The sequence below is a fragment of the Bubalus bubalis genome, chromosome 5, assembly GCF_019923935.1.
Source record: "Bubalus bubalis isolate 160015118507 breed Murrah chromosome 5, NDDB_SH_1, whole genome shotgun sequence".
In the NCBI taxonomy this organism is placed as follows: domain Eukaryota; kingdom Metazoa; phylum Chordata; class Mammalia; order Artiodactyla; family Bovidae; genus Bubalus; species Bubalus bubalis.
The window spans coordinates 913449-941238 of record NC_059161.1 but is presented as its reverse complement, the minus strand read 5'-3'; the positions used below and the strand labels follow the sequence as shown (position 1 = coordinate 941238).

The 27790-nt window shown below is 57.3% G+C and overlaps 1 protein-coding gene across 3 annotated transcripts in view; it reads left to right on the top strand.

The window, feature by feature from the left end:
• The window catches only part of SYT2 (synaptotagmin 2), an 87084-nt gene that overhangs the window by 39500 nt on the left and 19794 nt on the right, over window positions 1-27790 (top strand). Inside the window, exon 1 of one of the 3 annotated variants that reach the window (XM_044942605.2) lies at window positions 807-922. The exons of the other annotated variants lie outside the window; for them this stretch is intronic. The gene's annotated coding sequence lies outside the window, so the exon portion shown is untranslated. Of the gene's footprint in view, window positions 1-806; window positions 923-27790 lie in introns of those variants that run through there. 3 annotated transcript variants of the gene reach the window in all.

The window sequence follows — 27790 nt, the reverse complement described above, 5'->3', positions numbered from 1 at the left end:
GGGTGAAACCCCAAACTTGATTCCGGATTCTGAGTCTGCAGGCCGGGAGCAAGCAGAGAGGAGGGAGCTTCTGAGAGCGGAGCGGAGGGGTGGGGGCGAGGCCGGGCGCGCCGACACAAGCCAAGTTCCACGAGGCTGAGCGGGTCCGGAGGTCCGGACGCTGGGTGCCGAGGCCGGAGGAGGGGCTCAGGGGTTCCTCGTCCCCGCTGCCCCTCCGGCCGCTGTGCTGGGGTGGGGGGCCCAGCCCCGGCCTTCCCGAGAGGCCCCACGGAGGTGCCCTCTGAGAGCGGGGTCGGGGTCCTATGCCCTCCCCGCAGGGCCCCTCCGCCCGCGTCGTTCCCCCCTGCGGCGCGGGAAGAGCCTGGGCTCCGGGCCGCGGGCGGACGGCCCCCGCCTCCCTCAGCCTTTGTCTCCGCCGCTCCACTTCCTCTCCCTTTTCTCTTCCCGACCAGGAAAGCCTTCATCCGTAGCCCCGGAGCAAATCGGCTCCCTCCCGCCCGCGAGCGGGTCCCCGAGCGCGGGGAGGCGCCCGCCCGCCCGCCGCCCCTCGTAGCCAATCTCCGCGCGCGAGAGGCTCGGAGAGCCGGTGGGTGGCGGGGCGCGCAGGGTTGTCGCCGGGGGCGCGCGGCCGGCCTCACCCACCGCAAACTTCTCCCTCTCCCCGGGCACGAGTGGGGCGGGTCGTGGGGCGGGGGTCGCGCTGGGAGGCCGGGCCCGCGCCGCGTGCGGACGGCCGAGAGCGGCCTCGGGATTGGCGGGCGGCGGGCGCGGAGCAGGTGTTACTACTGCGGCGCGAGGGAGCGGGCGGAGCCGCCGCGGCCGGACACCGGGACGCGCCGAGAGGGGCCTGCGCTCCGGGAGCGCGGCGTCCTGCCCGCCGCCCTCGCCGCGAGCTCGGGCCGCCACGCCGAACCGTCTCCGGGTAAGAGCGGCGCGCGGGAGGCCGGGCCGGGGCGCAGGTGGCGCCCGCCTGGGACGCTCGGACTCTGGGCGGTGGGGACGGCGCTCCGGGAATCCGCGCGCTCCGGGAGCACCCTGATGGTTCCAGGGGAGAATCCGGAGTTATCCCGGGAACCCCGAGGCGGAGAGTGGCTGCGGGCGCGGGACCCCGCCGGGGACCTGGCGGAGCGCGGAGCGCGCTTCCTTTCTGTGCCTCTCGCCCGGCCGCGGCCATCCGGGTCTGGGATGGGCGGCGGCGTCATCCGCCCCTTCCTCTCCCAGAAACTTTTTCTACTCCAGCCAGCGCGCGGCCAGTACGTGGGGGAAGCGAGGGCCCGGGATCCCGGTGAGCCACGTAGCTTGGAGAGTCCGGGCTGGGGTGGGGGGGCCGTAGGCGCGCAGACTCTGCTCATTTTTCTGTGTGACCTTGGACGAGCGGCCGCACCTCTCTGAGCCTTCAGGTGATGCGATGCCCCGGTAGGGAGTCGGGGCGTGCGGGGGGGCAGGGCGGTGGGCGAGCAAGCCCACGGGCGCACCTGCCGGCTGGGCCACCCAGCAGGGCCCCGCCTCCGTTCCCCGCCTCTGCAGGAGCTCCGCGCGGCCGTCCTGGGAGGCGGGTGGCGGTGTGGAGCTGCGCTCCTGGCGTGCCAGGCAGAGTCGGGAAGCTTCCATGCCAACTCCGTCTGTGACCTTGGACAACTCTCTTACCCCGCCAGGCCTCAGTATCTTCATCTGGAAAATGGGGGTTTGGAGTTTATGGTGACTGAATCTCTCCTGGTCCTGCTGGCCTGCCTGCAGGTGGGGTGCGCTGAGGGGATGGGGGCACACCCCTGGGTGACCTAGCTTCTGGGGAGAACTGCAGCGCCCTCCCCCGCAAGGCAGCGCGCCTGAGACTGTTTCCAGCACCACACAGCCTTCTTGCAGGGGCAGAGCCTTCCCCAGAAGGGTTCCCAGTGCGGCATAGGTGCCTGGGGGTTCAGGGGGTGTCATGGGCCTCCCAAGGTCACACTGTGTCTAATTGATGAGGATGGCTTGAAAGGCCGCACTGCGATGGCAGTGGACACAGGAGCTTAGCCCGAGCCTGCCTGGGGTGCTCTGGCTCTCTTCCAGCTGAGATAAGCGGTGGCTTCTCAGGGGGCCTCAGGGTGCTGTGGGGAGGCTCCCGCTTTAAGATAGGAGGCCTGAGTCTAATTCTAGGTGCTGCTTCTCATTCTTGTGACCTTGTGTGACCTTGGGCGAGCCCCTTTCTTGCTTTCCTTGACTGTACATGGCAGGGGTCCAACCAGATGACTTCCCGGGACCCCTGCCGTCCTGTGGCTGCAGTTCCAGACAGAGTCTGATCAGAAGTGGGCTTGGCTGGGTGGTGGGGCCCATGGCTCTGGAATTCCCACTGCACGTCTGTCTGCAGAGTGGAGACCCTTGAGGCAGATTCTGGGTGTGAGTGGGCCACGGGCAGGCGTCCCTGGGGGACCTGGGCTTACCAGTTAGTGGCTGTGTGACCTTGAGCGTGGTGCTCCACATCCTGTGGTGTTTTAGTTGCCGTGAGGCATGAACAAGCGACACGTGTGCGATGCTTCGTCCGGTGCTGAGTTCTGAGTGGCTGCTGCCCGTGAGAACGATAAGGACCTGCAAGGGGCGGGGGGACCTGCCGAGCAATCTCCTAGCAGCTTCAGGGCGTCCCTGCAGAAGGGGGCAGCGGCTCTGCCTCCTCCCCTGTCTGTGTGTCTTTCTGTACCTCTTTCTTGGCTCATTAGAGAGGTTCTACAGCTAAAAATTCACAGGCAAGAAAGTTGCTACTTGACTTTAATCTCACGCCTCTTTTCCACTGGTTCCCCCGCCCCACTTCCCATCCCTTCTGAGACAAGATGTGGTTCAGTCCATCCGCTCCAGAACCTTCCAGGAAGGAGCTAACAGGGGCCAAGAGAGGGTGAGGCTGGCCCCCAGAGGGAGTAGCCAGAGCGCGTCTGCACCCAGGGCAGTGGCGGGAGGACCCCCAGCGGCGGGAGGACCCCCCAGGATCCTGGGGTGCCAGTGTGGACTGCGGGCTGCCCTGGGGTGGGAGTGGCGTTGCCCCAGGCTCACCGTGTGACCATGGGCGATGTGCGCTCAGCCGCGAGGGACACGGTCGGCTTAGCTGCTTGAAGGGCCTGTGGGTCTGCTTTTGCCGAGGCGCGGGGTGGGGCCCCGTGGGCCGTGCCTCTCGGCTGTCTCCACTGCGCTCCTGTGACAGCCTGGGGAGGTGGTGACATCTCGGCGGGAACGCTGATGCTTAAAAGCAGACAGATCCAGGCTCCCATCTTGGCCTTTTCCTTTTAGCCATGTGAACTTGGGAAAAGTACTTGACCTCTGAGGCTCCGTTCTGTCATCTGTGGACTGGGAACACTGTTGCCTACTTGCCAGGGAATAGTTCACGCAAACTCCTGGGGTGTGGGCAGTTCTTAGTGTGAATCAGCGCACTGCCTGGGGAGTGGCCTTTTGAGGTTCTGTGTCGTCACGGGGGATGCAGGCTAAGGCAGAGCGGGGACAGAGCCCCCTGCCCTGCCGCCGTCACCAGGCGTGGGGCTGCAGGCTGGGGTGAGTCCAGAGAGGAGTCTGGGCCAGCAGAGGCCCCCGGTGCCCAGCGACAAGCAGAGCCCGGCGGCCTCCATCTAAGGCTAGTCTAAGGAGGGGCTTTAGAGAAGGGTTTTGGGGAAAAGGCCTCACCGTCCCTGGGCCATGTTGAGTGAACCGCAGCCTAGGGCGCTGGGGACACCTTGGGCATCGTCCGTTCAGCGTCTGGTGTTGCTGACGGGGATACAGGGCTGACAGAGGGGCGTGCCTTGTCCGGGATCACACAGCACGTGGGCATCAGAGATGGGGTTGCACCTGCCCGGTGGGCCCTCAGGCCAGCCGCCTCTCCACTCTCCCTGTTAGGAACCAAGCGGGTATTTTCTTCTAAAATTAGAGTACACGGTAAAGGGGCTTTGATGGCAGCAGAAAGGGGGTGAGGTCCTCAAGTGCAGCGTCCCCAGGTTGAACACTGAGGCCCAAGAGGCCTGGAGGGTCGGCCACAGTGGCTGGAGCCGGAGACGCGTGCTCCTGCCCATGCCCTGCCAGTGACGCCAGCCGCCGCCTGCAAAATGCGGAAAGCAAACCCAGGGGCTCGAGGGAGGCCCAGAGGCCGGACAGGCAGAAAGAGCAGTTCCCAGAGCAGCCCTCCTGTCCTGGCTCGCCTCTTGGCCTGTCTCCGCCGGCCCACCTGGGCCAGTCCTGAGCACACCGCGGCCTGCCCACCTCCCTGCTGTGGCCTCAGTCTGCTGGGCGGGTCCGGGGTGGGGTTGCAGGGAGGACTTCTGGAAACGGGGGCGGCGGGCTGGGGCCTCGGGGGCGGCCCTCGGTCCTGAGCCGGCCGGTGGGTGAGGCGCGCTGAAGCACCCTTTGTGCTGGACCCGTGCCCCCGCCCTGACCCCTGTGTGCCTCCCTGGCTGAGGGGACCCCTGCAGAAAGGCCCTGGAGTGGCTGGCCCTGCGCAGGGCTCAGGCCCGCTCCCTCATCTGCCCCCAAGCTCAGGGACGACGTGGAGAAAGTCCTCGTCGGGTCGAGACAGGCTGTGCGGCCTCTCTGCCTGCCCTTGTTTTATCTCATTGTTCTCTGCATCCTGTTCACCTGTCCTGTGTCCTGAAGCTGGGGAAGGGCCAGGGGGAGGGTGGCCAGAGCCCTCTGCCTTCCTGGACTGACAGGGACTGGCCTTCAGCGGCTTTTGTGGTCTCTGTGTTGCTGGTAGAACTGCGTCTTTGCAGGTTCACGAAGGGGGCTTCAGGAAGCAGGGCGCTCCTGCCCCCACCCCCGGGCTGCGCTGCAGCAGGAGGGGCTCAGGTGGCACAGGGGGGCTTCCTGCTGTGTGGTGACTCTGCCAGGTGGGAGCCATGGGTGGAGCCCGAGCCCTGCCTCTTGTGGGAGGGCCTGGCTGTGCCACCTGCCCCCAGAGACCAGAGAGCCAGGTTGACCTCCCACCGTGGGGCCGGCCATGTGCCGTTGGACCTGGGGCAGCGGTGGAGAGACCGTGGGAGGGCCTGCACCCCCACACCCCAAACCTCCAGGTAGCCTGCCTCCTGCTCCGAGCAGCTGCCCAGTGGTGGCGGTGAGGGGCCTTCAGCCTGCCCTCCACGCTGGGCCCGGCTGGGCCCGGCAGGCAGCCTGACAGCCGGAAGTCACTTGCGTACCGTCCCCCGGGCCCCAGCACATGGCCTCAGGTGAGAGCGCAGCCCAGAGTGGACTCTCTGCACCTTCCTGGGCCCTGACCCGTCCGGGTGGGGTCTGGGGGCTCTGGACCTGGCGCCTCACAGGTGCCCGCATTGCCACCCCAGTGCCAGACACCTGTGTCCAGATCCTGCCTCCTGCAGGGCTGGGGCTAATTTTTTTGAAACACTTGGGATAGCACGTGAAAGAACTGACAAAAGATTAATCTCCGAAATATACAAGCAGCTCGTGCACCTCAGTACCAGATAAACGACCCAGTCAAAGCATGAGCAAGAGAGTCAAACAGACGTTTCTCTAAAGAAGACACCAGTTCAGCTCAGTCGCTCAGTCGTGCCGACTCTGTGACCCCACAGACTGCAGCACGCCAGGCCTCCCTGTCCCTCACCAACTCCCAGAGCTTGCTCAAACTCATGTCCATCGAGTCGGTGATGCCATCCAACCATCTCATCCTCTGTCATCCCCTTCTCCTCCCGCCTTCAACCTTCAGGCCTCTGCCCAGCGGTTTTGAGCAGGAGCCCAGCCCGCCTGCTGCAGCGCCCCTGGAGCGCACACACTCTGGAGCCTGCTGCGCTCCCTCCGCCCCCGCCTCCGCTTCCTAAAGGTGTCTGCCGGGGCTGGAGTGTAGGGTCCTGGGCGGGTGCCTGTCCCCTGTGACCTTGGCTGTGGCCTCAGATCCCACAGGAAGCTGGAGGGGCGTTGAGAGGTGGGAGCACTTCCTGAGGGCTCAGTTGGGGAGGTGAGCGGAGGCTTTTCCCTGGATATTTGGGCTACAGGCTGGATTCAGGAAAAGCTTCAGGAAGAACCTCGGATGTGGAGTTCCATAACTCAGAGTCTCGAGTCGGACCCTGCAGCCAGCTGCGGGCCGTTGCTGGGGCTCCCTGGCCCCATCTCCCTGCTCCCAAAACTGTGATCAAAGCCTTTCCCTTGCAGGTTTACAGGGTTTTACTTTTTTTTTGGCCATGCCACGCAGCACCCGGGAACTTAGTTTAACCCTGATCAGGGATTGAACCCCTACCCCCTGCAGGGGAAGCTCAGAGTCTTAACCGCTGGACCACCAGGGAAGACCCCAGGTGCTGAGGTGTAACCCCGTGCCTCACAGTGCGGTCACCCGAGGCGCACAGTCGGTGACTTTTAGCAGAGCTGTGCAGCCAGTACTGCCGGCTAGCTGCAGAGCTTGGTCACCCAGAAAGAAAGCTGCGTGCGTCAGTGGTCACCCTGTCCTCCTTCCCCCCAAGCTCCACCAGGGGATTATCTGTCTTCTGTCTCTGTCAGTCTGTCTCTCTGGACGTTTCATATAAGCAGAATCATTCATCCGGTGGTCTTCTGTGACTGGCTTCTGTTTTCAAGGTCAGTCCACGTCCGGCCTTTGTTCCTGAGCTGCTGAGTGATGTTCTGTGGCAGGGATAAACCACAGTGTATTTATCCATCTGTCGATGGCGTTTCGGTTGGTGTTTGACGATGTGAATGCCAGTGCTGTGAACATTTGAGGGCAGGTTTTTGACAGGACACCTGACTTTATTTCTCTTGGGCATGTGCCTCGGAGTGGGCCTGCTGGGGCAAAAGGTACACAGCCACTCTCTCTTTATCTGGGGCTCTCCTCCACGTCTGGGGATTCAACCAGCTGTAGATTGAAAATATTTGAAAAAAATTCTGAACAGTTTCACAAAGCAAAGTTTGAATTTGCCACATACCAACAACTCTTTATACAGCGTTTCCATTGTATTTACAACTAGTCACACCGTGTTTACTTTGTGTGAGGTGTTCTCAGCAAATAGAGGTGGATTAAAGTGTCCAGGAGGGAGGTGTGCTGCATGTATATGAGAGGCTTGAGCACCCATGGGTTTGGTGTCTGAGGCGTCCTGGCACAGTGCCCATGGAGGCTGAGGACAGCGGTTCTTGTTTTTCACTTATTTTTGAAGTTGGCGGTGACCCAGGCCTGTTCTGAGCATTGCATGTGGATAACTCCTTCAGTTAGCACGATTCTCTATGCAGAAGGTACTGTCATTATTCACTTTCTAGAATAAGGAACCTGGGGTTCAGTTTTCCAGGACACTCGCCTGGAGACCTGGACTTGAACCCAACACATGGGCTGAGTGCCGTGCTCTGGGGGTGCTCCCCACCACCGCTGCATGCTCCCTGCCACTACTGGGTGCTCCCTGCTACCACTGAGTGTTCCCTGCCACTGCTGGGTGTTCCCCATCACCACTGAGTGCTCCCTTCCACCACTGAGTGCTCCTCGCCACCGCTGTGTGCTCCCCATCACTGCTGTGTGCTCCCTGCCACCACTGAGTGCTCCCCACCAGCACTGGGTATTCCCCATCACGCTGAGTGCCCCCTTCTACCGCTGAGTGCTCCCCACCAGCACTGGGTATTCCCCATCACGCTGCGTGCCCCCTTCTACCGCTGAGTGCTCCCTGCCACCGCTGGGTGCTCCCCATCACTGCTGAGTGCTCCCCGCCACTGCTGAGTGCTCCCCATCACCGCTGAGTGCTCCCTTCTACCGCTGAGTGCTCCCCGCCACCAATGTGTGCTCCCCATCACTGTGGAGTGCTCTCCGCCACCACTGGATGCTCCCTTCCACCACTGAGTGCTCCCTGCCACCGCTGGGTGCTCCCCGCCACCAATGCATGCTCCCCATCACTGCTGGGTGCTCCCCACCACCGCTGAGTGCTCTCCACCAGCACTGGGTGCTCCCCATCACTGCTGGGTGCTCCCCGCCACCACTGGCCCTCCTGGGGAGGTGACCAGACCCCCACACCCTCTGTCCCCATGTGGGGCTTAGGGACTGCCGTGCCCCCCAGTATGGAAAGCCTCCCACGTTGCTCTTAAGAGGAGACAGGGAAGACCCCGGCCCCAGAGCGGGGTGTCTGGACTCCACCTCGGTCTGCCCTCCTGACTTGGGGAGAGGCCCCTTCTCTGGCCCCCTCCCTCCACCCGGCTCTCTCCATGAGGCTCTGCACTGCCTCACCCAGCGGGTGACACCCAGGCCCCCGCAGAGCTCTGCCCTCTCGGAGTGCCAACTGACCAGGCGGGTGGGAGGAGGGGCACCCGCCGCAGACCCCCCATCCATCACCCCTGCTGTGGGCTGGGGGCCCCTGGGTCCAAGCCAGGACTGAGCCCGTCGCCGCATGGCCCATGCCTCTGGAGCCCTGCTCTGGAGTCTCACACCAGCCAGCTTCTGACGCTCAGCCCTTCTCCGCCGTCTGGGGTCTTTGTGGGAAAGTGCTGAGCGCACAGGAGGTGCCTGGTGTGTATTTAGCCCACTCTGAACCTCCAGCTAGCCTGGCGACACCAGCAAGGTGGCACGGCCCCCGCGCACCTTCCCTCTGCACATCCAGCTCTGCGGCCTCTCCCAGGCCCTCCACTCCACCCACCCCGCCTCCTGGAGCCTTCCATCCACGCTCTTCCTGATACCCAGGCCCTGTGTCCATTCAGTCCAGTCGCTCAGTCGTGTCCAACTCTTTGCGACTCCATGGACTGCAGCACGCCAGGCCTCCCTGTTCATCACCAACTCCCAGAGTTTGCTCAAACTCATGTCCATTGAGTTGGTGATGGCATCCAACCATCTCATCATCTATCATCCCCTTCTCCCACCTTCAGTATTTCCTAGCATCAGGGTCTTCCCCAAGAGTCAGCTTGTCGCATCAGGTGGCCAAAGTATTGGAGTTTCAGCTTCAGCATCAGTCCTTCCAATGAATATTCAGGACCGATTTCCTTTAGGATGGACAGCTTGGATCTCCTTGCTGACAAAATGTGGTCCACTGGAGAAGGGAATGGCAAACCACTTCAGTCTTCTTGCCTAGAGAACCCCATGAACAGCATGAAAAGGCCCTGTGTCACAGAGCCTTTAACCCGCAGACGGTCAGCAGTGCCTCTGCTGGGGAGAAGAGGTTCAGGGTGGGACGTGCCTTCTGCAAGCTGGCGGCTGGCCCCGGAGGACATGAGTGAAGGCCGTCTCGTCCCACATGCCCAGGTAAAGCCTGACCCAAGTCTGTGACCTCAGAGCTTCCAAAGTCAAACATGGAGGAGACGCTGGGGCACGGTGCCCAGGACGGCGCGTCTGGTGCTGGGAGTGCCCACCTACACCTTGGTTGGTCATCACAGCGAGGCTCCCAGACAGCAAGGGTTTGCTCAGCAGTGACTGCAGGGGCTTCCCTGGTGGTCCAGCGGTCAGGAATCTGCCTTCCAGCACAGGGATGTGGGTTCGATCCCTGGTTAGGAGACTAGGATTCCGCATAAGCATGTGTACCTGTGTGTGCTGTCGTGTCTGATTCTGCGCAACCCCATGGACTGCAGCCCACCAGGCTCCTCTGTCCATGGGATTTCCCAGGCAAGAACACTGGAGGGGGTTGCCATTTCCTTCTCCAGGGGATCGTCCCGACCCAGGGACTGAACCGCGTCCCCTGCGTTCCCCTGTTCCCTGCATTGGCAGGCGGAGTCTTTAACACCACACTACCTGGGAAGCCCTGGGATCCCATGTGCCATGGGCCAGCTAAGCCTGCACTCCAGAGTCTGTGCCCCAAAGAGAAGCCAATGTGTCGCAACCAAGACTCCACACGCCGAAGACCTAGCTCAGTGCAAAAAAAAAATAAATTGTAGTCAAAAAAAATAATAATACTGGTTTTAAACAACATGACTGCAGGCACACTGCCGTGGAGACAGGCACATGGAATCTTCAGTCTGCGCGTGCATCTGAAAGCTACGTTGCACCAGGCTGCTGTCTCCTAAGTGTGCAATAGCGTCATCTCCGTAAAAACAGCTTGTGTGTTTTCATTACCAAACGGGCTTCCCTCATAGCTCGGTTGTTAAAGAATCCGCCTGCAATGCAGGAGACCCTGGTTCGATTCCTGGGTTGGAAAGATCCCCTGGAGAAGGGAAAGGCTACCCACTCCAGTGTTCTGAACTGGAGAATTCCATGGACTTTATGGTCCATGGGGTCGCAAAGAGTTAGACACGACTGAGTGACTTTCACTTCACTTCATTGCAAAACACTTTATTGCTAAAAATGCCAGAACAGCTGCAATAGTAATATCAAAGATCACTGCTCGCAAATCACCACGGCAAATCCAATAATAGTGAACGTTTGGAATGTTCACAAAAGGGGGCCTTGAAGGTCATCCAGGCCAGTGCTGGGTCCCCTCTGTGTCTTCCAGCAGTGGTCCGTCCTCAGCTTGAATTCCCCCAGTGACAGGGCACTCGTCCCCTCACAGAACTGCCATCATCAGGGTTTCATCAAATGCCGAGATGCCCCTCACTCTGGGCCTGCATCTGTGCTCCCACAGCATGAGGTGGGGGGCCCGCCCGGGGACGTCCGGCTGCCCGTGTCCAGGCCCCCGTGCCCCTGGAGTCGGAGAAGCAGGGGAAGCCGCCGGGCAGCAACTGGGCTTGGAGGGCAGGGTCTCCCTGATAGGGACCCTGCTCGGGTGTCTGGCCACTGCGAGGAGCGAGATGCTGTTGGTGGGGCCGAGTTAGATGCCTGGAGCGCATGTCAGAAGCGCACAAACAGGCCAGCTCTGTTCACGGAAGCGGCAGGCGCCAGCCCGTCATCACCTCTGGGGCCGTGAGTCTGACGGTGCCTCGCTGGGGGCTCAGCGAGGGCTCGGGTTCCACGCCGTCAGCCCTGCCCTGCCAAGTGCACCGCCTCCTGCCCCTGCCCCTGAGACCTGGGGTGCGTCTCTGCCTCCTGCCGCCCCTCGTGGCCCTGGGTGTGCTGACCGATCTTTGGGGGAAGCAGAGTCCCCAGCAACCATGGAGGGGCGTTCCTCTGCTGGGCAGGATGGTCCCGAGAGCGTGAGCCTGGAGACTCCACATCCTGGCCCAGGAGGCTCCGAGGGTGCGTCCCCGGGCGGCGTCCTGCTGTGTCACTCCTGGGGGCCGGCTGTCCTCCCATCTCGGGGGCAGCGGCCGTGAGCCCCCGCATCTAGTTCTGTGGTCCTCACAGGCCGCTCCTGCCAGGGGCGGAGTTTCTGGGGTGGAGACTGGTCAGTGTCTTCCAAGGCCTTCCATGACCCCTGGCTCGGGGCGCCTCTGCCAGGAAGCCCGCCGGTGGTACAGCCGGTCCTGAAGCCTGTCCCTGCGGTCCCTCAGCCGGAGCCGCGGAGACTGCAGGGCCGGGGTGGACCCACCTGGGCTGAGCGCTGTCCTCGAGACGGAGGTCAGTGTGCCTCGTGCGGAGCCTGCAAGGCCACCCTCTCTGCGCCCCACACGCGCCTGTCCCCATGCCACCTCCATGCAGAACCCTCCACGTGCCGCTGTGCCCGCCAGAGCCGGCTTCCTGCCCCTGTGGCCGTGCGCCCAGCGACCCCAGGGCTTAGCCGCTGCGCCCCCTGCTGCTGAGCCAGACGCCTGTCCGCAGCTGCTGGCACTGCCGGCTGGCAGGTCGCTGGCACAGCAGGGGTTCGGCTGGGATGTCTGGGTGGCCCGGCCTCACTGAGTGCAGCCCTGTCGCTGGTGGGGATGGGGGGCCGGGGGACGGGGGATGGGGGGACGGGGGGCTGGGGATGGGGGGCCTGGGGACGGAGGGTAGTGGGTGAGATGGAGGGTCGAGGTCAGAGGCGCCAGGTCCGCTTCTCAAGGCTGGACGGGGCAGAGGCTGCGCCCTCGGTCATCAGGGATGCGGTCCTCACACACACTGCACACACACACCTCACACACATGTTCACTGCATACACACCTCACACACACTACACATATACATTCACTACATACACACCTCACACATGTGACATACCACACACACACACACACTCACTGCATATGCACCACACACACCATGCACCTCACACACACACACCTCACAGATGAACCTCACACAAACACCACAGACACTCAACACACGAGTTGTTGTTGTTGCTCAGTCACCAAGTCATGTCCTCTTCTTTGTGACCCCATGGACCGCAGTACACTAGGCCTCCCTGTCCTTCACTGTCTCCTGGAGCTTGTCCAAGTTCATGTCCATCAAGTCGGTGATGCCATCCAACCATCTCATCCTCTGTCGTCCCCTTCTCCTCCCTCCTTCAATCTTTCCCAGCATCAGGGTCTTTCCCAGTGAGTCAGCTCTTCGCACGAGGTGGCCAAAGTACTGGAGTTTCAGCTTTAGCATCATTCCTTCCAAAGAAATCCCAGGGCTGATCTCCTTCAGAATGGACTGGTTGGATCTCCTTGCAGTCCAAGGGACTCTCAAGAGTCTTCTCCAACACCACAGTTCAAAAGCATCAATTCTTCAGTGCTCAGCCTTCTTCACAGTCCAACTCTCACATCCACACATGACCACAGGAAAAACCATAGCCTTGACTAGACGAACCTTTGTTGGCAAAGTAATGTCTCTGCTTTTGAATATGCTGGCTAGGTTGGTCATAACTTTCCTTCCAAGGAGCCAGCGTCTTCTAATTTCATGGCTGCAGTCACCATCTGCAGTGACTTTGTTCTTAGCGTCTTGAGCTGTTTCTCACTTGAGGCCTGATCTTGTCTGTACTTAAGGCCCTTGATGTGTCTTTTTCTCTGACCATCCCTGAATGTTGGCCTCAACTCTTTCTCACTGCGTCCTCCACTTGTTTCTTCCTGGGGCCCTGATCATGTCCCTGACCGATTCCCCTACCCTCTCTTTCAGTCCTCGATGGTATTTGTAAGGCCCTGACACTTTTTACCTTATGACCTAGCTCTCCCGCTAACATCCTGACACTGTCCCTAACTCAGATGCTGATACTGTCTTGCCCCAAGCCCCAGGATATCCCTATCTAAGGCCTCTGTGCCAAGTCACTTCAGTCGTGTCTGATTCTTTGCAACCCCACAGACTGTGGCCCTCCAGGCTCCTCTGTCCATGGGATTCTCCAGGCAAGGATACTGGAGTGGGCTGCCATGCCCTCCTCCATCTAAGGCCTCTATTGTCTTCCCGTTTCGTGGCTGCGGTCACCATCCGTGCTGATTTTAGAGCCTAAGAAGAGACACTCTGTCACGGCTTCCACCGTTTCTCCTTCTGTTTGCCATGAAGTGATGGGACTGGATGCCATGATCTTAATTTTTTCAATATTGAGTTTTACGCCAGCTTTTCACTCTCCTCTTTCACCCTTACCAAGAGGTTCTTTAGTTCTGTTCACTTTCTGCCCTTAGAGTGGTATCATCTGCATGTCTGAGGCTGTTGGTTTTTCTCCTGGAAATCTTCATTCCATAATCAAGACTGTAATCAGCTTGGCATTTTGCATGATGTGCTCTGTGTATAAATTAAACAAACAGGGTGACAATAAACAGCCTAGCCGTATTTCTTTCTCAATCCTAAACCAGTCAGTTGTTCAGGGTTCTAGCTGTTGCTTCTTGACCCTCATACAAGTTTCTCAGGAGACAGTTAAGATGGCTTGGTATTCCCATCTCTTTAAGATTTTTCCACAGTTTGTTGTGATCCACATAGTCAAAGGCTTTAGCATAGTTGATGAAACAGAGGTAGATGTTTTCTTGGAATTTCCTTGCTTTCTCTATGTCCAGCGAATGTTGGCAATTTGATCTCTGGTTCCTCTGCCTTTTTAAAACTCAGCTTACACATCTGGAAGTTCTTGGTTCATGTGATGCTGAAGCCTAACTTGGAGGATTTTAAGCACAACCTCACTAGCGTGGGAGGTGAGTGCAGCGGTCTGGTGGTTTGAACGTTCTTTCGTACTGCCCCACCTGGGAATTGCGATGCAGATTGAATTTTCCAGTCTGGTGGCCACTGCTGGGTTTTCCAAATTTGTTGACGTGTTGAGTGCAGTGTTTTAATAGCATCGTCTTTCAGGATTTTGAATAGCTTTGCTGGAATTCCATCACCTTCACTAGCTGTGTTGGCCCTCGCGCTTCCTAGGGTCCGCTTGACTTCGTGCTCCAGGATGTCTGGCTCTGAGCAGGAGGCTGCACCGTCGTGGCTTACTGGCTCCAGGATGTCTGGCTCTGAGCAGGAGGCTGCACCGGTGTGGCTTCCTGGGTCACTGAGATCATCTCTGTGCGGCTCTTCTTTGTGGTCTTTCCATCTCTTCTGGGCCTTGTCTCCTTGATTAGGTCTTTGCTGTTTCTGCCCTGTACTGTACCCGTCTCTGGATGGTTGTTCCTTTGACATCTCCCGTTTTCTTGAAGAGGTCTCTAGTCTTGCCCTTCCTGTTGTTTCCCTCTATTTCTTTGCGCTGCTCATTGAAGAAGCTCCTGTCTCTCCTGCTGTTCTCTGGACCTCTGTGTCAGTCGGGCATGTCTTTGCCTTTGCCCCTTGCCTCTTGCTTCTCTTCTTCCCTCGCCTGTTGGAAAGCCCCCTGCGACAGCCCTTTGCCTTCTTTCTTCTCTTTCCTTTTGGGCTGGTTTGTCTGTTGTGTCCTGTGGACTGTGCGGGCCTCCGTCTGTGGTTCCTCAGGCGCTGTGCTCATGAGATCTGGTCCCTTGAGTATTTGTCGCCCCCCCTGTACATTCATGGGGATTTGAGTCCTACCTGATTGGCCTGGTGCTATCCTCCGCTTTCTTTAGTTTGAGCCTGAATTTTGCTATGAGGAACTGATTATCTGAGCCACAGTCAGCTCCCCATCTTGTTTTTGCTGACTGTATAGAGCTTCTCCGTCTTCGACTACAAAGAATATAATCAGTCTGATTTTAGTGCTGACTGTTTGGTGGTGTCCATGTGTAAAGTAGTCCCTTGGATTGTTGAAGGGTGTTTCCTATGACCAGTGCATTCTCTTAGCAGAATTCTGTTAGCCTTTGCCCTGCTTCATTCTGTACTCTCAAACTTGTCTGTTACTCCAGGTATCTCTTGACTTCTACTTTTGGATTCCAGTCCTCTATAATGACAAGAACATCTTTTTTGGGTGTTAGTTATAGAAGGTCTTGTAAGGTTCTTCATAGAACCATTCAACTTCAGCTTCTTCCGCATTACTGGTCAGGGCATACACTTGGATCACTGTGATATTGAATGGTTTGCCTTGGAAACAAACAGAGATCATTCTGTTGTTTTTGAGATTGCATCCAAGTACTGCATTTCGGATTCTTTTGTTGACTATGGTGGCTACTCCATTTCTTCTGAGGGATTCCTGCCCCCAGTAGTAGATGTAATGGTCATCTGAGCTAAATTCACCCATTCCAGTCCATCTTAGTTCGCTGATTCCAAGAATGTCTGTGTTCACTCTTCTTTCTCCTGGTTGACCATGTCCGATCTACCTTGATTCATGGACCTGACATTCCAGGTTCCTGTGCAATACTGTTCTTTAGAGCATCGGACTTTCATCATAGACGCATCCACACTGAGCGTCGTTTCCGCCTTGGCCCAGCTGCTCCCTCCTTCCTGGAGCTGAGCAGTTGTCTCTGCCCTTCCCCACTAGCGGGCTGGGCACCTTCCGGCCTGGGCGCTCATCTCTCGGGGGCCTGTCTTTTTACCTTTTCATGCTGTTCATGGGCTTCTCATGGCATGAGAATGCTGGAGTAGTTTGCGTTCCCTCCTCCAGTGAGGCCCGCTTCGTCAGGACTCTCCACTGTGACCCGTCCGTCTCAGGTGGGTGTGGCTCCCAGCTTCACTGAGCTATGCAGACCCCTTCGTCACGACAAGGCTGTGATCCAGGAAGGACCAAACACATTCCACACGTCACAGGTCACAGTGCACCAGCGCACACCACGAGCACCTCTTACACACCTCACACACACACCCCACCTCACACACCACACGCACACCACGAGCACCTCTTACACACCTCACACACACACACCCCACCTCACACACCACACGCACACCACGAGCACCTCTTACACACCTCACACACACACCACGAGCACCTCTTACACACCTCACCCACACACACCCCTCACACACCACACGCACACCACGAGCACCTCTTACACACCTTACACACACATACCCCACCTCACACACCACACGCACATGCACACACCCCACACAGGACACAGACACGCAACACACACATGCAAGACAGCAAACATACCACAAACACACATACCTCACACACACCCCGCACACACACCCTGCACACATAGCCCTCACACACACCCCGCACACACACCCCTCACACACACCCCCACACACCCCTCACACACACCCCTCACATACCTTATTATATATATCACACACACAACTACACACTCCCCATAGACACTGCAACTGCACAATCTCACAAGCCACAGACACCTATACACACCACACACACACACGCCACACACCTCATACCATGCACCCCTCACAGGCACACCACGCACCCCTTGGACACCTCACACACCCCGCACACTCTCTTGTCTTCATGTTAAAAAGCATTTGCTTTTGTCTCATTGCTTCCACACTGTGTCTGAGAAGCCACACAAGCGTGTGTGTAAAGGGAGCACGCCCCCCTGCCCACCCGGCCAAGCCGCCTGCAGCTACACCGTGGGTTCCCCCAGGAGGCAGGCCGGGGTCGCCTCTCAGGGCCCCGCGGGACACAGCCTGACCCCGCCCAGCTCCCACGCCATCTCCCAAGGCTGTAGCTTCCTCGGGGCCGTGTGTGGCAGAGCTCGTGTGTCAGAGCCTCTAACGTTCAGTCGGCAAGAGAACGCATCTGTCTTGGTGGCTTTCGGGTGAGTGTGACATCATGTATCTGGGGAGGGTAGCGGGGTGGGCCCCGCGTGCAGGGCGGGTTTGTGTTCTGAGTCGCCGCTGCTTGGATGCGGGGCCCGCCCCTCCTGCCTGCACCTGGGCCCCTGACACTGGGGGGAGCCTCACCCAGCTCAGCCCCGCTCCACTTTCCTCTCCGCCACCTGCCCCCGGCCACCTGTGGTCCCTCAGTGTCCATGGGCCCCACTCAGTCACCCTTCAGGGTCCCTCTTCCCCCACCTGCTCCTTCAGACCCTTAGCTCATGAGGGCGCCTGTGGGCTTGGGAGACGGCATGGGAGCTGGGTGGGGTCAAGCTGTGTCCTGCTGGAACCCGATGGGGTGACCCCCGGCCTGCCTGCTGGGGAACCCAAGGTGCAGCTGGAGGCGGCTTGGCCGGGTGGGCAGGGGGGCATGCTCCCTTTACACGCATGCTTGTGTGGCTTCTCAGACACAGGCTCTGGGTGGTGGTCTGCAGGGTTCCCCGGGGCTCCTGGTGGCCAGAGTTCTCTTCTCTGCTTTGTGAACCCTACACCCAGGGTCTCGGTCCAGGGAGTGAGCTCTCTGCTCTGACCACCCTCACTTTGGGGAGAGTGGGCGGAGGCCTGGGATTTGCTGATCTCAGCCTGGACCCAGGGAAGGCAATGGCGTGTGGGTGTAGCAGGAAAGATTGAAGTGAGATTCTGGGCAGGACTTCCCAAGGCTGGGGCCCTGGGGCGGGCAGCTCCCTGGGGCCAGGGCTGGGCAGGCTCTGCTTCTCCACGTGGGCGGCAGCCTGGCTCCAGCCACAGGTGTCCACGGCCAACCCAGGCAGGCACTTGAGGAGCTCACAGAAGTGGCCATTTTTAGAACGCACTAGAAAATTAACTGTTTTAAACTTTAGCTTCTATCTCCCAGGACCAAATGTCAGACCAGAGCATGGGTCCAAAAAAATAAAGACAAATTTATCCTTAAGTATTGCTCTTCTTTGATCATGAGTTTGAACAAACTCCGGGAGACAATGAAGGACAGGGAAGCCTGGCATGCTGCAGTCCATGGGGTTGCAGAGTGGAATACTACTGAGCGTGAACAACAGCAGTCGATCTTAGCTACTGGGCACCTTGCTGGTTAACCTCTTTCACCTCCTTCCTATGGTTTCTGCAGACACAGCGCCGTCAAAGTCAGCTCCCCATTGTCCCGCGCGGTCGAGACTGGGCCTGAGGTGACCGCACCCTCGTGGTCATGCCTGGTTGGCTGGGGGGCCTGGGGGGCCTGGGGGGCGTGGACACCTGTGCCCCCAGCAGGGTTGGGGGTGGAGCTCCTAGTCTCCCTCGTGGAGTCAGGTTCTGTTCTGGAAGGAGCCTCCCCTGGGAGGGCACGGAAGCTGCAGGAGGACCTGCTGTGTCTTCGGGCAGAGGAGCTGCAGGCGGCCCCCTCGTGGGGGTTGGGGGAGGCATCACTGGGAAGCTCCCTCTGGTCCAGATCCAGGGCCCTCGGAGGTCTGGTTGAGATGCTTGGGGACTCTTGGGGGAGGTTTTGTGGGGGACTGGGTACCTTCGTGGAGCCAGCTCCCGGTAGAGATGCAGGGTCTGAGGGCCTGGGAGGGCCGGCTGTGGAGCTGAGCAGCCGCCCTGGAGAGATGGACCGGACGGCCCGGGCTCGTTCCTGCAGGGGCGAGGGTGTGGGCAGGTCGAGGCCCAGCCTCTCCCGGCCTGGTGGGCAGAGACCACTGCTGTCTGGGCAGAGCCTCCTCGGCCGGTGGGGGGGTACTCCCCTCCCCCAGGAGGACGAGGGGGACGGGCCAGCCAGCAGAGCCTCGGGGCTCATTTTCCTTCCAGCATCCGCCGTGGGCCTCAGCCTCCCATCCCAGGGCTTCGTTCTGTGAACCAGCCTTGACTACCACCTTGGGGTGAGGGGCCTCGTTCCTGCCCGCCGAGTGGACGGGAGGGGGCTGTGGCTGCTGGCCGTGTCTTCCCCAGCCCGGCCCAGCCCCCTGCCCGCGCATCTGCTCCCTGCTGAGGCGCTGTTTCCTTCTTCCCACATGGCTGTCTGGCTCGGGAGATACATCTTCTGAACACCTCAGCCCACTGCCCAGGACCGCGGCCAGAGCCTGGGGGTAACCGGGACAAGCTTCCCCTCCCCCTGCTGTGCTCCGGGCCCCGGGCTGTGTGCCCTTGGGCAGATTCCTTCACCTCTCTGGGCCCTTCCCCACAGGGGTCCTGAGAACTGGTGTTGGCCTTTGCATCTTTGCTTCCTTAGCTTCTATGGGGTAAGAGAGGGTGTAACCCCACCCGTTAGGCCTGTTGGGATGGGAGTGTAAAGCCTCAGTTTTTGCTGGAGAAATGGCTGGTGATTCCAGGAACATTCCCCTCGGGCAGGTGGGGTCTAGCCCCGTCTTCCCGCTCCCGCCGGGGCCTCTGCCCCGGAGTGCTGCACGTGCTGTGCGCAGAGGCCCGGCTGCTGCCCCACTTTGTTTTCTGAACTTGATTCTGGAGGAGACACGGGGGTGGGGTGGGGTGCTGACGACTTGGACGAGGGCGGCCTCCGGAGCTCAGCAGGGGCAGCAGCGTCCATCCTGGCGTCGGCTCCCGGCCCAGGAGGCCACATGGCAGAGCAGCCCTCCCGCCCCGGGTCAGGCTGTCGGGTGGTCCCACCCTGCTGCCCTCTGGGTGCCCCCCACCCTGGTCCGGACGGGCTCTGCAGGCCCGTTGCCCCCATCGTGGGGGGGGCGCCCCTGGGCCCAGCTCGGGGGCCTGTGACCGAGGGCTGGGTGCCCATCTGTTCTCCCCTCGTCCCGCACGTGCCCGTTGTCTGCCAGGCGGGGTGACCCCGCCAGGGTGGGGTTGCAGGGGTCTTTCCCCGAGGACCAGAGATGGAGTGTCTCAGGCTCAGGGGGCCGCTGCCCACCCCTGCCGCAGTGTGAAGGCCGCCAGGATGGGCAGAGCATGGCCCTGCCCTGGTGACCGCAGGCCATGCTGGGGCCGGCGGGACTGCGGCGAGTTGGAGGGCAGGCTGGGAGCCTAAAGGCCATGCCCTGGGCAGCTCCGCTCCTCTGGATGGGCTGCGTCTGAAGGTGGCATGGCCAGATTTACATTCTGGAAGGTTGCCTTGGGGGCGGGTGTGCAGCAGGTCTGGGTGGGGGAGGTCACGGTGGGACGTGGATGGCATTTTGGGAGCTCTGAGGACTCGGGGTCTTCCCGTCTCAGCCCGGGGAGCGATGAGAAGTGGTTTATTAGAATAGGATGCTTGTGAGGCTGACAAGCAGATGGACGCGAGGGTGCCGTGCCCCCAAGAACTCAGGGGCTGGTGTTATAATCAGAGGGAAAGTGGGGAGGGGAGAAGACCGCCTCCCTCTTCATCCTGGAGTGGCCATCAAGCCTCTAGTGTCAGCTCCTGCTCCAGGTCGGACAAGGGCGCTTTCTTGTCCCTCACGGTCAGGCCGGGGCAGGCGCGGTGGAGACACTCTTTCAGGTTCGGTGCGGGAGCTCCTTTCTGTAGCTGCTGCTGCTGCTGCTGGGCCTTCACTGCGGCCAGCAGGCTCGTTGCTGCATCGCCTGGACTCCCCTCTGGCTGCAGCTCGCAGGGCTTCTTGGTTCCGTGTGTTGCTTCTCTTGCTGTGGAGCCCCGGCTCCAGAGCACTTGGCTCAGCGTGTGGCCTTAGTTCCCCGTGGGATCTTAGTTCCCCGCCCAGAGATTGAACCCACATCCCCTGCACTGGAAGGTGGATTCTTAACCAGCAGGCCACCAGGAAGGTCCCCTAAACTGTTGTCATGTAAGCAGAGAGCACGTCTTCAGTTCAGTTCAGTCACTCAGTCCTGTCTGACTGTTTGCAACCCCATGGACTGCAGCATGCCAGGCCTCCCTGTCCATCACCAACTCCCGGAGTTTGCTCAAACTCATGTCCACTGAGTTGGTGATTCCATCCAACCATCTCATCCTCTGTCGTCCCCTTCTCCTCCCACCTTCAATCTTTCCCAGCATCAGGGTCTTTTCCAATGAGTCAGTTCTTCGCATCAGGTAGCCAAAGTATTGGAGTTATGGCTTTAGTATCAGTCCTTCCAATGAGTATTCAGGACTGATGTCCTTTAGGATGGACTGGTTGGATCTCCTTGCAGTCCAAGGGACTCTGAAGAGCCTTCTCCAACACAACAGTTCAATAGCATCAGTTCTTCGGTGCTCAGCTTTCTTTATAGTCCAACTCTCACATCTGTACATGACTATTGGAAAAACCATAGCTTTGAGTAGATGGACTTTTGTTGGCAAAGTAGTGTGTCTGCTTTTTAACATGCTATCTAGGTTGCTCATAATTTTTCTTCCAAGGAGCAAGCATCTTTTAGTTTCATGGCTGCAGTCACCATCTGCAGTGATCTTAGAGCCCCGAAAATAAAGTGTGTCACTGTTTCCCCATCTATCTGCCATGAAGTGATGGGACCAGATGCCATGATCTTCGTTTTCTGAATGTTGAGTTTTAAGCTAACTTTTTACTCTCCTCTTTCACTTTCATCAAGAGGCTCTTTAGTTCTTTGCTTTCTGCCATAAGGGTGGTGTCATCTACATATCTGAGGTTATTGATATTTCTCCCGGCAATCTTGATTCCAGCCTGTGCTTCTTCCAGCCCAGCATTTCTCATGATGTACTCTGCATATAAGTTAAATAAGAGGGGTGACAATATACAGCCTTGATGTACCCCTTTTCCTATTTGGAACCAGTCTGTTGCTCCATGTCCAGTTCTAAGTGTTGCTTCCTGACCTGCATATAGATTTCTGAAGAGGCAGGTCAGGTGGTATCTGATATTCCCATCTCTTTCAGAATTTTCCACAGTTTATTATGATCCACACAGTCAAAGGCTTTGGCATAGTCAATAAAGGAGTAGATGTTTTTCTGCAACTCTCTTGCTTTTTCGATGATCCCACGGATGTTGGCAGTTTGATCTCTGGTTCTTCTGCCTTTTCTAAATCCATCTTGAACATCTGGAAGTTCATGGTTCACGTACTGTTGAAGCCTGGCTTGGAGAATTTTGAGCATTACTTTGCTAACATGTGAGATGAGTGCAATTGTGCGGTAGTTTGAGCATTCTTTGGCATTGCCTTTCTTTGGGGTTGGAATGAAACCTGACCTTTTCCAGTCCTGTGGCCACTATAGAGTTTTCCAAATTTGCTGGCATATTGAGTGCAGCACTTTCACAGCATCATCTTTTAGCATGGGCTAGAGATCATGCGTTTCCGAGCTCACTGGGTGGGGTGGGGCTTTTACTGTTTGGGGCGTGTCTTGTGCTCCTGTTGCATGGTTATGTTGCTGATCGAGTCAGCTTGGTTTTACCGTGAAGCAAGCCTGCTCTCTTGAGTGATCACTAACTTACAGGGGTCTCTCATACCTTTTCCTAGTTACAGCTCCCTAGTGGAATCAGGGAACTTAATCGCCTGCTTTGTCTCCTCACCCTGGCCCTGTCAGCGGGGTCACTGAGGCCTGGGAGAGACGGGGCTTGAGGGAAACAGAGGGTCAGTGTCGTGGCCGAAACCAGGGCACTGCGTGCAGGGGGCCGTCGCGGGGAGTCCCACATGACAGGCACACGTGCCCTCGGGGCTCGGTGGCCTCTCTTCACAGCGTTGTAAGGGTGGGTGGCACCCAGGGGGTCAGAGGGGGACTGGGGCGAGAGTGAGACAGAGAGCCGGGCCTGGGCTGGCCTGGGCAGGCGGCTGTTCAGGTCTCCTAGGAGGAGCGAGGAGGCAGCAGGCAACCCCAGTGTGAACAGGGGGCTGCGGGGGGCGCGAGGGCTGAGCGCTGGGCTGGGAAGCCCCGTGCAGACTGCTTGCCGGGCAGGGCTGGGGTCAGCTGCGGGACGATTTCCGAGAACCCGGAGCCTGGAGGCGGGCAGTGGGGGTCAGGGCACCCCCCCCCACCCAGGCGCCTGGGTCCTGTGGAGGAGGGCTCAGCAAGGGCCGCCTCTCAGGCACTGGCTGCGCCCATGGGGGCTCCACCCGGGCCCCGCCCGCCCTCACGCCGCGCGTTGGGGTCACCCGTGAACTGGGGCTGCCAGAGTCTGTTCCGGGTGGGGCCGGTGTTTTGCAGGGTGAGTCTCACAACGAGACAGAGGAACGGGGGTGCAGGGCCCTGGGGGGTTCGCTGGCAGGATGGGCCTTGGTGGGACGTGAGCCCGGGGGCCAAGAAGCTAAGGAGATTTCAGGGGGGTCCCCAGGTGCCAGTGGTGGTAAGAACCTGCCTGTCAGTGCAGGAGACGTAAGAGACCTGGGTCGGAGAGCCCCCCGGAGGCGGCCGCGGCAACCCACCCCAGGGTCCTTGCCCGGAGCGTCCCGTGGACAGAGGAGCCCCGGGGGCCACAGCCCCTGGGGCCGCGAAGAGTCGGACACAACTGAGCGCCTGAGCATGCGTGTCCAGGCCGAGGGTCGGAGCTTGCCGGCGGCTTGTGGCCGCCGTGGCGGGACTGGTGGTGGAGGCAGAGGCGACGGGAATGGCTTGGAAGGAGCTGCTGGGCCCAGGCCGGCCGGGCCGTGATTCCGAGCATGGACGGCTGTGCCGGGGCTTCACCCAGCTGCCGTGTGGGCGTCAGAACGAGGGCAGGGCCCTGGCCGCCTCCAGGAGACAGCTGTCATGGGGCGGGCTGGGCTGGGGGCGCGGGGAGCGGAGGGGAGAGTGTGCAGACCCCCCGGCTGTGGGGCAGGCCCACGGGGAGGACCCCAGGGCTTTGGTCGGGCCGGGTGCCGCCTGCCTTCTCCCATGGGCCTCGTTCCCCCGCTGTCTGGGCAGCCGAGTCCTTGGGCCCAGGAGCCACCCACAGGCCCTGCCCCCTCCCAGCAGCACTCTCCCCCAGTGACCTCCGGGAACGAGGTCTTTGATCTTTCATAAGAACCTGGATGACAAGACATTCACGTTGGCTGTTTTTTTTTTAGCCCTTTATTTTGGAGTGTAGCCAATTAACAATGTTGTCATAGTTTCAGATGCATAGCAAAGGGACTCAGCCATACATACACGTGTACCCATTCTCCCCCAAACTCCGCTCCCACCCAGGCTGCCACGTGACATTGAGCGGGTTCCCTGGGCTGTACAGGAGGTCCGTATTGGTTATCCAATTTAAATATGGCGGTGTGTGCATGTCCATCCCAAACTCCCTAATACCCCTTTCCCGTCTCTCCCTCTGGCGACCGTAAGTTCATTCTCTAAGTCTCTGAGACTGTTTCTGTTTTGTAAATAACTCCTGCATATAAGGGGTGTCACGCGATATTTCTTTTTCTCTGTCTGACTGACTTCTCTCAGGATGACACTCTCTAGGTCCATCCACTTTGCTGCAAATGGCAGGATTCCATGCCTTTCAACGGCTGAGTAATGCTCCACTGTATGTATGTAGCACATCCATCCATTCTTCTGTTGATGGATGTCCAGGTGGCTCCCCGTCCCGGCTTCTGTGAACGGTGCCGCAGTGGCCACAGCGGAGCACGCATCCCTTTGGACCACGCTGTTCTCTGGATACGCGCACAGGAGTGGGGTTGGGTCATAGGGCAGCTCTATTTTCGGCTTTTTAAGGACCTGCTTACTGTTCTCCCGGTGGCTGTGCCAATTTACAGTCTCCCCAACAGTGTGAGGGGGTTCCCTCCTCTTTACTCTGCTGCAGCATTGCTCGTGGACTTGCTGAGGATGACCATTCTCATGGGAGCGCGGTGATGCCTCGCTGTAGTTTAGACTTGCATTTCTCTAATAACCGGTGATGGTGACCCCTTTCATGCGCCTCTGGGCCATCTTTGTGTCATCTTTGGAGAAATGTCTATTAATTAATATTAATATTAATTAATGGAAATTAATCCTTTGTCAGTTGTTTCATTTGCTATTATTATTTCCCATTCTGATGGTTATCTTTTCACCTTGCTTGTAGTTTCCTTTGCTGTGCAAAAGCTTTTAAGTTTAATCAGGTCCCACTTGATTACTTTTGTTTTTATTTCCGTTACTTTAGGAGGTGGGTCATAGAGGACCTTGCTGTGATTTATGTCATCAAGTGAAATGGTCAAAGAGACCAGGAAAAGGTGACCAAGAAAGGAAAGTTCACTCCACACGCCTCGCCCATCTCTGGCCGCCCCCCTCGCAGGGACATTGGGTGTCTCTTGGCCTTGGCAGGTCGGTATGAGCCCCGACAAGGCTCCCTTTTGAGGGCTGCCTTCAGTCATGACGAGGCACTGCGAAACCGCAGGGCAGGGCTCATCACCTGCTTCATGCAGGGCATGTCGTCCATTCACAGAAGCACACTGGAGAGGCAGTTGAGCAAAGCCGAGAACGCGTACACTGAGGAAGCCGAGGGGCTGGAGCTCCGAGTGTTCTTACCTCGTCCCGAGGATCCCGGACGAGCCCCAGGAGGGTAGCTTTCGGTGAATGGTGTCGGATCCGTGATCTCCGAAGAAGGCTGAGCTTTGGGACCAGGGACCAGGCTTGATCACTCAAGAGCTTTTATGAAGCAGAGTTTTATTAAAGTGAGAAAGGGACAGAGGAATCTTCTGACACAGACTCAGAAGAGGCGGAGAGCACCCTCTCATTTGTTTTTGTTTTTTTTTTTAATTTGGTTTTATTTCCATTATTTTGGGAGGCAGGTTTAAAAAGATACTTGTTGTTCAGTCATGTCTGACTCCTTGCGACCCCATGCACTGCAGCACGCCAGGCTTCACCGTCCTATATCTCCCTGAATTTCCTTAAACCCACGTCCATTGAGTCGATGATGCCATCCAACCATCTTATTCTCTGTCACCCCCTTCTCCTCCTGCCTTCAATCTTTCCCAGCATCAGGGTCTTTCCCAGTGAGTCAGCTCTTTACATCAGGTGGCCAAAGTATTGGAGTTTCAGCTTTAGCATCAGTCCTTCCAATGAACATTCAGGGTCATCCTCTCCTTTAGGATGGACTCGTTTGATCTCCTTGCAGTCCAAGGGACTCTCAAGAGTCTTCTCCAACACCACAGTTCAAAGGCATCAATTCTTTGGTGCTCAGCCTTCTTGAAGGTCTAACTCTCACCATCCATACATGACTACTGGCAAAACCATAGCTTTGACTAGACGAACCTTTATTGGCAAAGTAATGTCTCTGCTTTTTAATATGCTGTCTAGGTTGGTCATAGCTTTTCTTCCAAGGAGCAAGTGTCTTTAAATTTCATGGCTGAAGTCACCATCTGCAGTGATTTTGGAGCCCAAGAAAATAAAGTCTGTCACTGTATGCATTTTTCCCCTCATCTATTTGCCATGAAGTGTTGGAACTGGATGCCATAATCTTAGTTTTCTGAATGTTGAGTTTTAAGCCAGCTTTTCACTCTCCTCTTTCACCTTCACCAAGAGGCTCTTTAGTTCTTCTTGGCTTTCTGGCATTAGGGTGGTGTCATCTGCATATCTGAGGTTGTTGATATTTCTCCTGGAAGTCTTGATTCCAGTTTATGATTCATCCAGCTTGGCATTTTGCATGATGTACTCAGCATATAAGTTAAATAAGCAGAGTGACAATATACAGCCTTGACATACTCCTTTCCTGGTTTAGAACTGGTCTGTTGTTCCATGTCCAGTTCTAACTGTTGCTTCTTGACCTGCATACAGATTTCTCAGGAGGCAGGTCAGGTGGTCTGGTATTGCCATCTCTTGAAGAATTTTCCACAATTTGTTGTGATTCATACAGTTGAAGGTTTAAGTGTAGTCAATGAAGCAGAGGTGGATGTTTTTCTGGAATTCTTTGCTTTTTCTATGATCCAGGGATGTTAGCAATTTGATCTCTGGTTCGTCTGCCTGTTCTAAATCCAGCTTGAACATCTGGAAGTTCTCAGTTCACATATTATTGAACCCTAACTTGGAGAATTTTGAGCATTGCTTTGCTAGCATGTGAAATGAGTGCAATTGTGTGGTAGTTTGAACATTCTTTGGCACTGCCCTTCTTTGGGGTTGGAATAAAAACTGACCTTTTCTAGTTCTGTGGCCACTGCTGAGATTTCTTATTTGCTGGCATATTGAGTACAACATTTTAACAACACCATCGTTTAGGATTTGAAATAGATCAGCTGGAATTCCATCACCTCTACTAGCTTTGTTTATAGTGATGCTTCCTGAGGCCCACTTGACTTCACACTAAAGGATGTCTGGCTCTGGGTGAGTGACCACACCATCATGGTTATCTAGGTCATTAAGCTCTTTTTTGTATAGTTCTTCTGTGTATTCTTGCCACTTCTTTTTAATATCTTCTGCTTCTGTTAGGTCCATATCATTTCTGTTTATTGTGCCATCTTTGCATGAAATGTCCCCTTGGTATCTCTAATTTGCTTGAAGAAATATCTAGTCTTTCCCACTCTATTGTTTTCCTCTATTTCTTTGCATTGATCACTGAGGAAGGTTTTATCATCTCTCCTTGCTATTTCTTGGAACTCTGTATTCAAATGGGCATATCTTTCCTTTTCTCCTTTGCTTTTTGCTTCTCTTCTTTTCTCAGCTATTTTTAAGGCCTCCTCAGACAGCCATTTTGCCTTTTTGCAGTCCCTTTTCTTGGGGATGGTCTTGATCCCTGTCTCCTGTATAATGTCACGAACCTCTGTCCATAGTTCATCAGGCACTCTATCAGATCTAATCCCTTGAATCTATTTCTCACTTCTACTGTGTAATCGTAAAGGATTTGATTTAGGTCATATTTGAATGGCCTAGTAGTTTTCCCCACTTTCTTCAGTTTAAGTCTGAATTTTGTGATGAAGAGTTCATGATCTAAGCCACAGTCAGCTCCCGGTCTTGTTTTTGCTGACTGTATACAGCGTCCATCTTTGGCTGCAAAAAATATAATGAATCTGGTTTTGGTTTTGACTATCTATCTGGTGATGTCCATGTGTAGACTTGTCTCTTGTGTTGTTGGAAAAGGGTGTTTGCTATGACCAGTGCATTCTCTTGGCAATACTCTAATAGCCTTTGCCCTGCTTCATTCCGTACTCCAAGGCCAAATTTGCCTGTTACTCCAGGTATCTCTTGACTTCCTCCTTTTGCATTCCAGTCCCGTATAATGAAAAGGACATCTTTTTTTTTTTTTGGTGTTAGTTGTAGAAGGCATT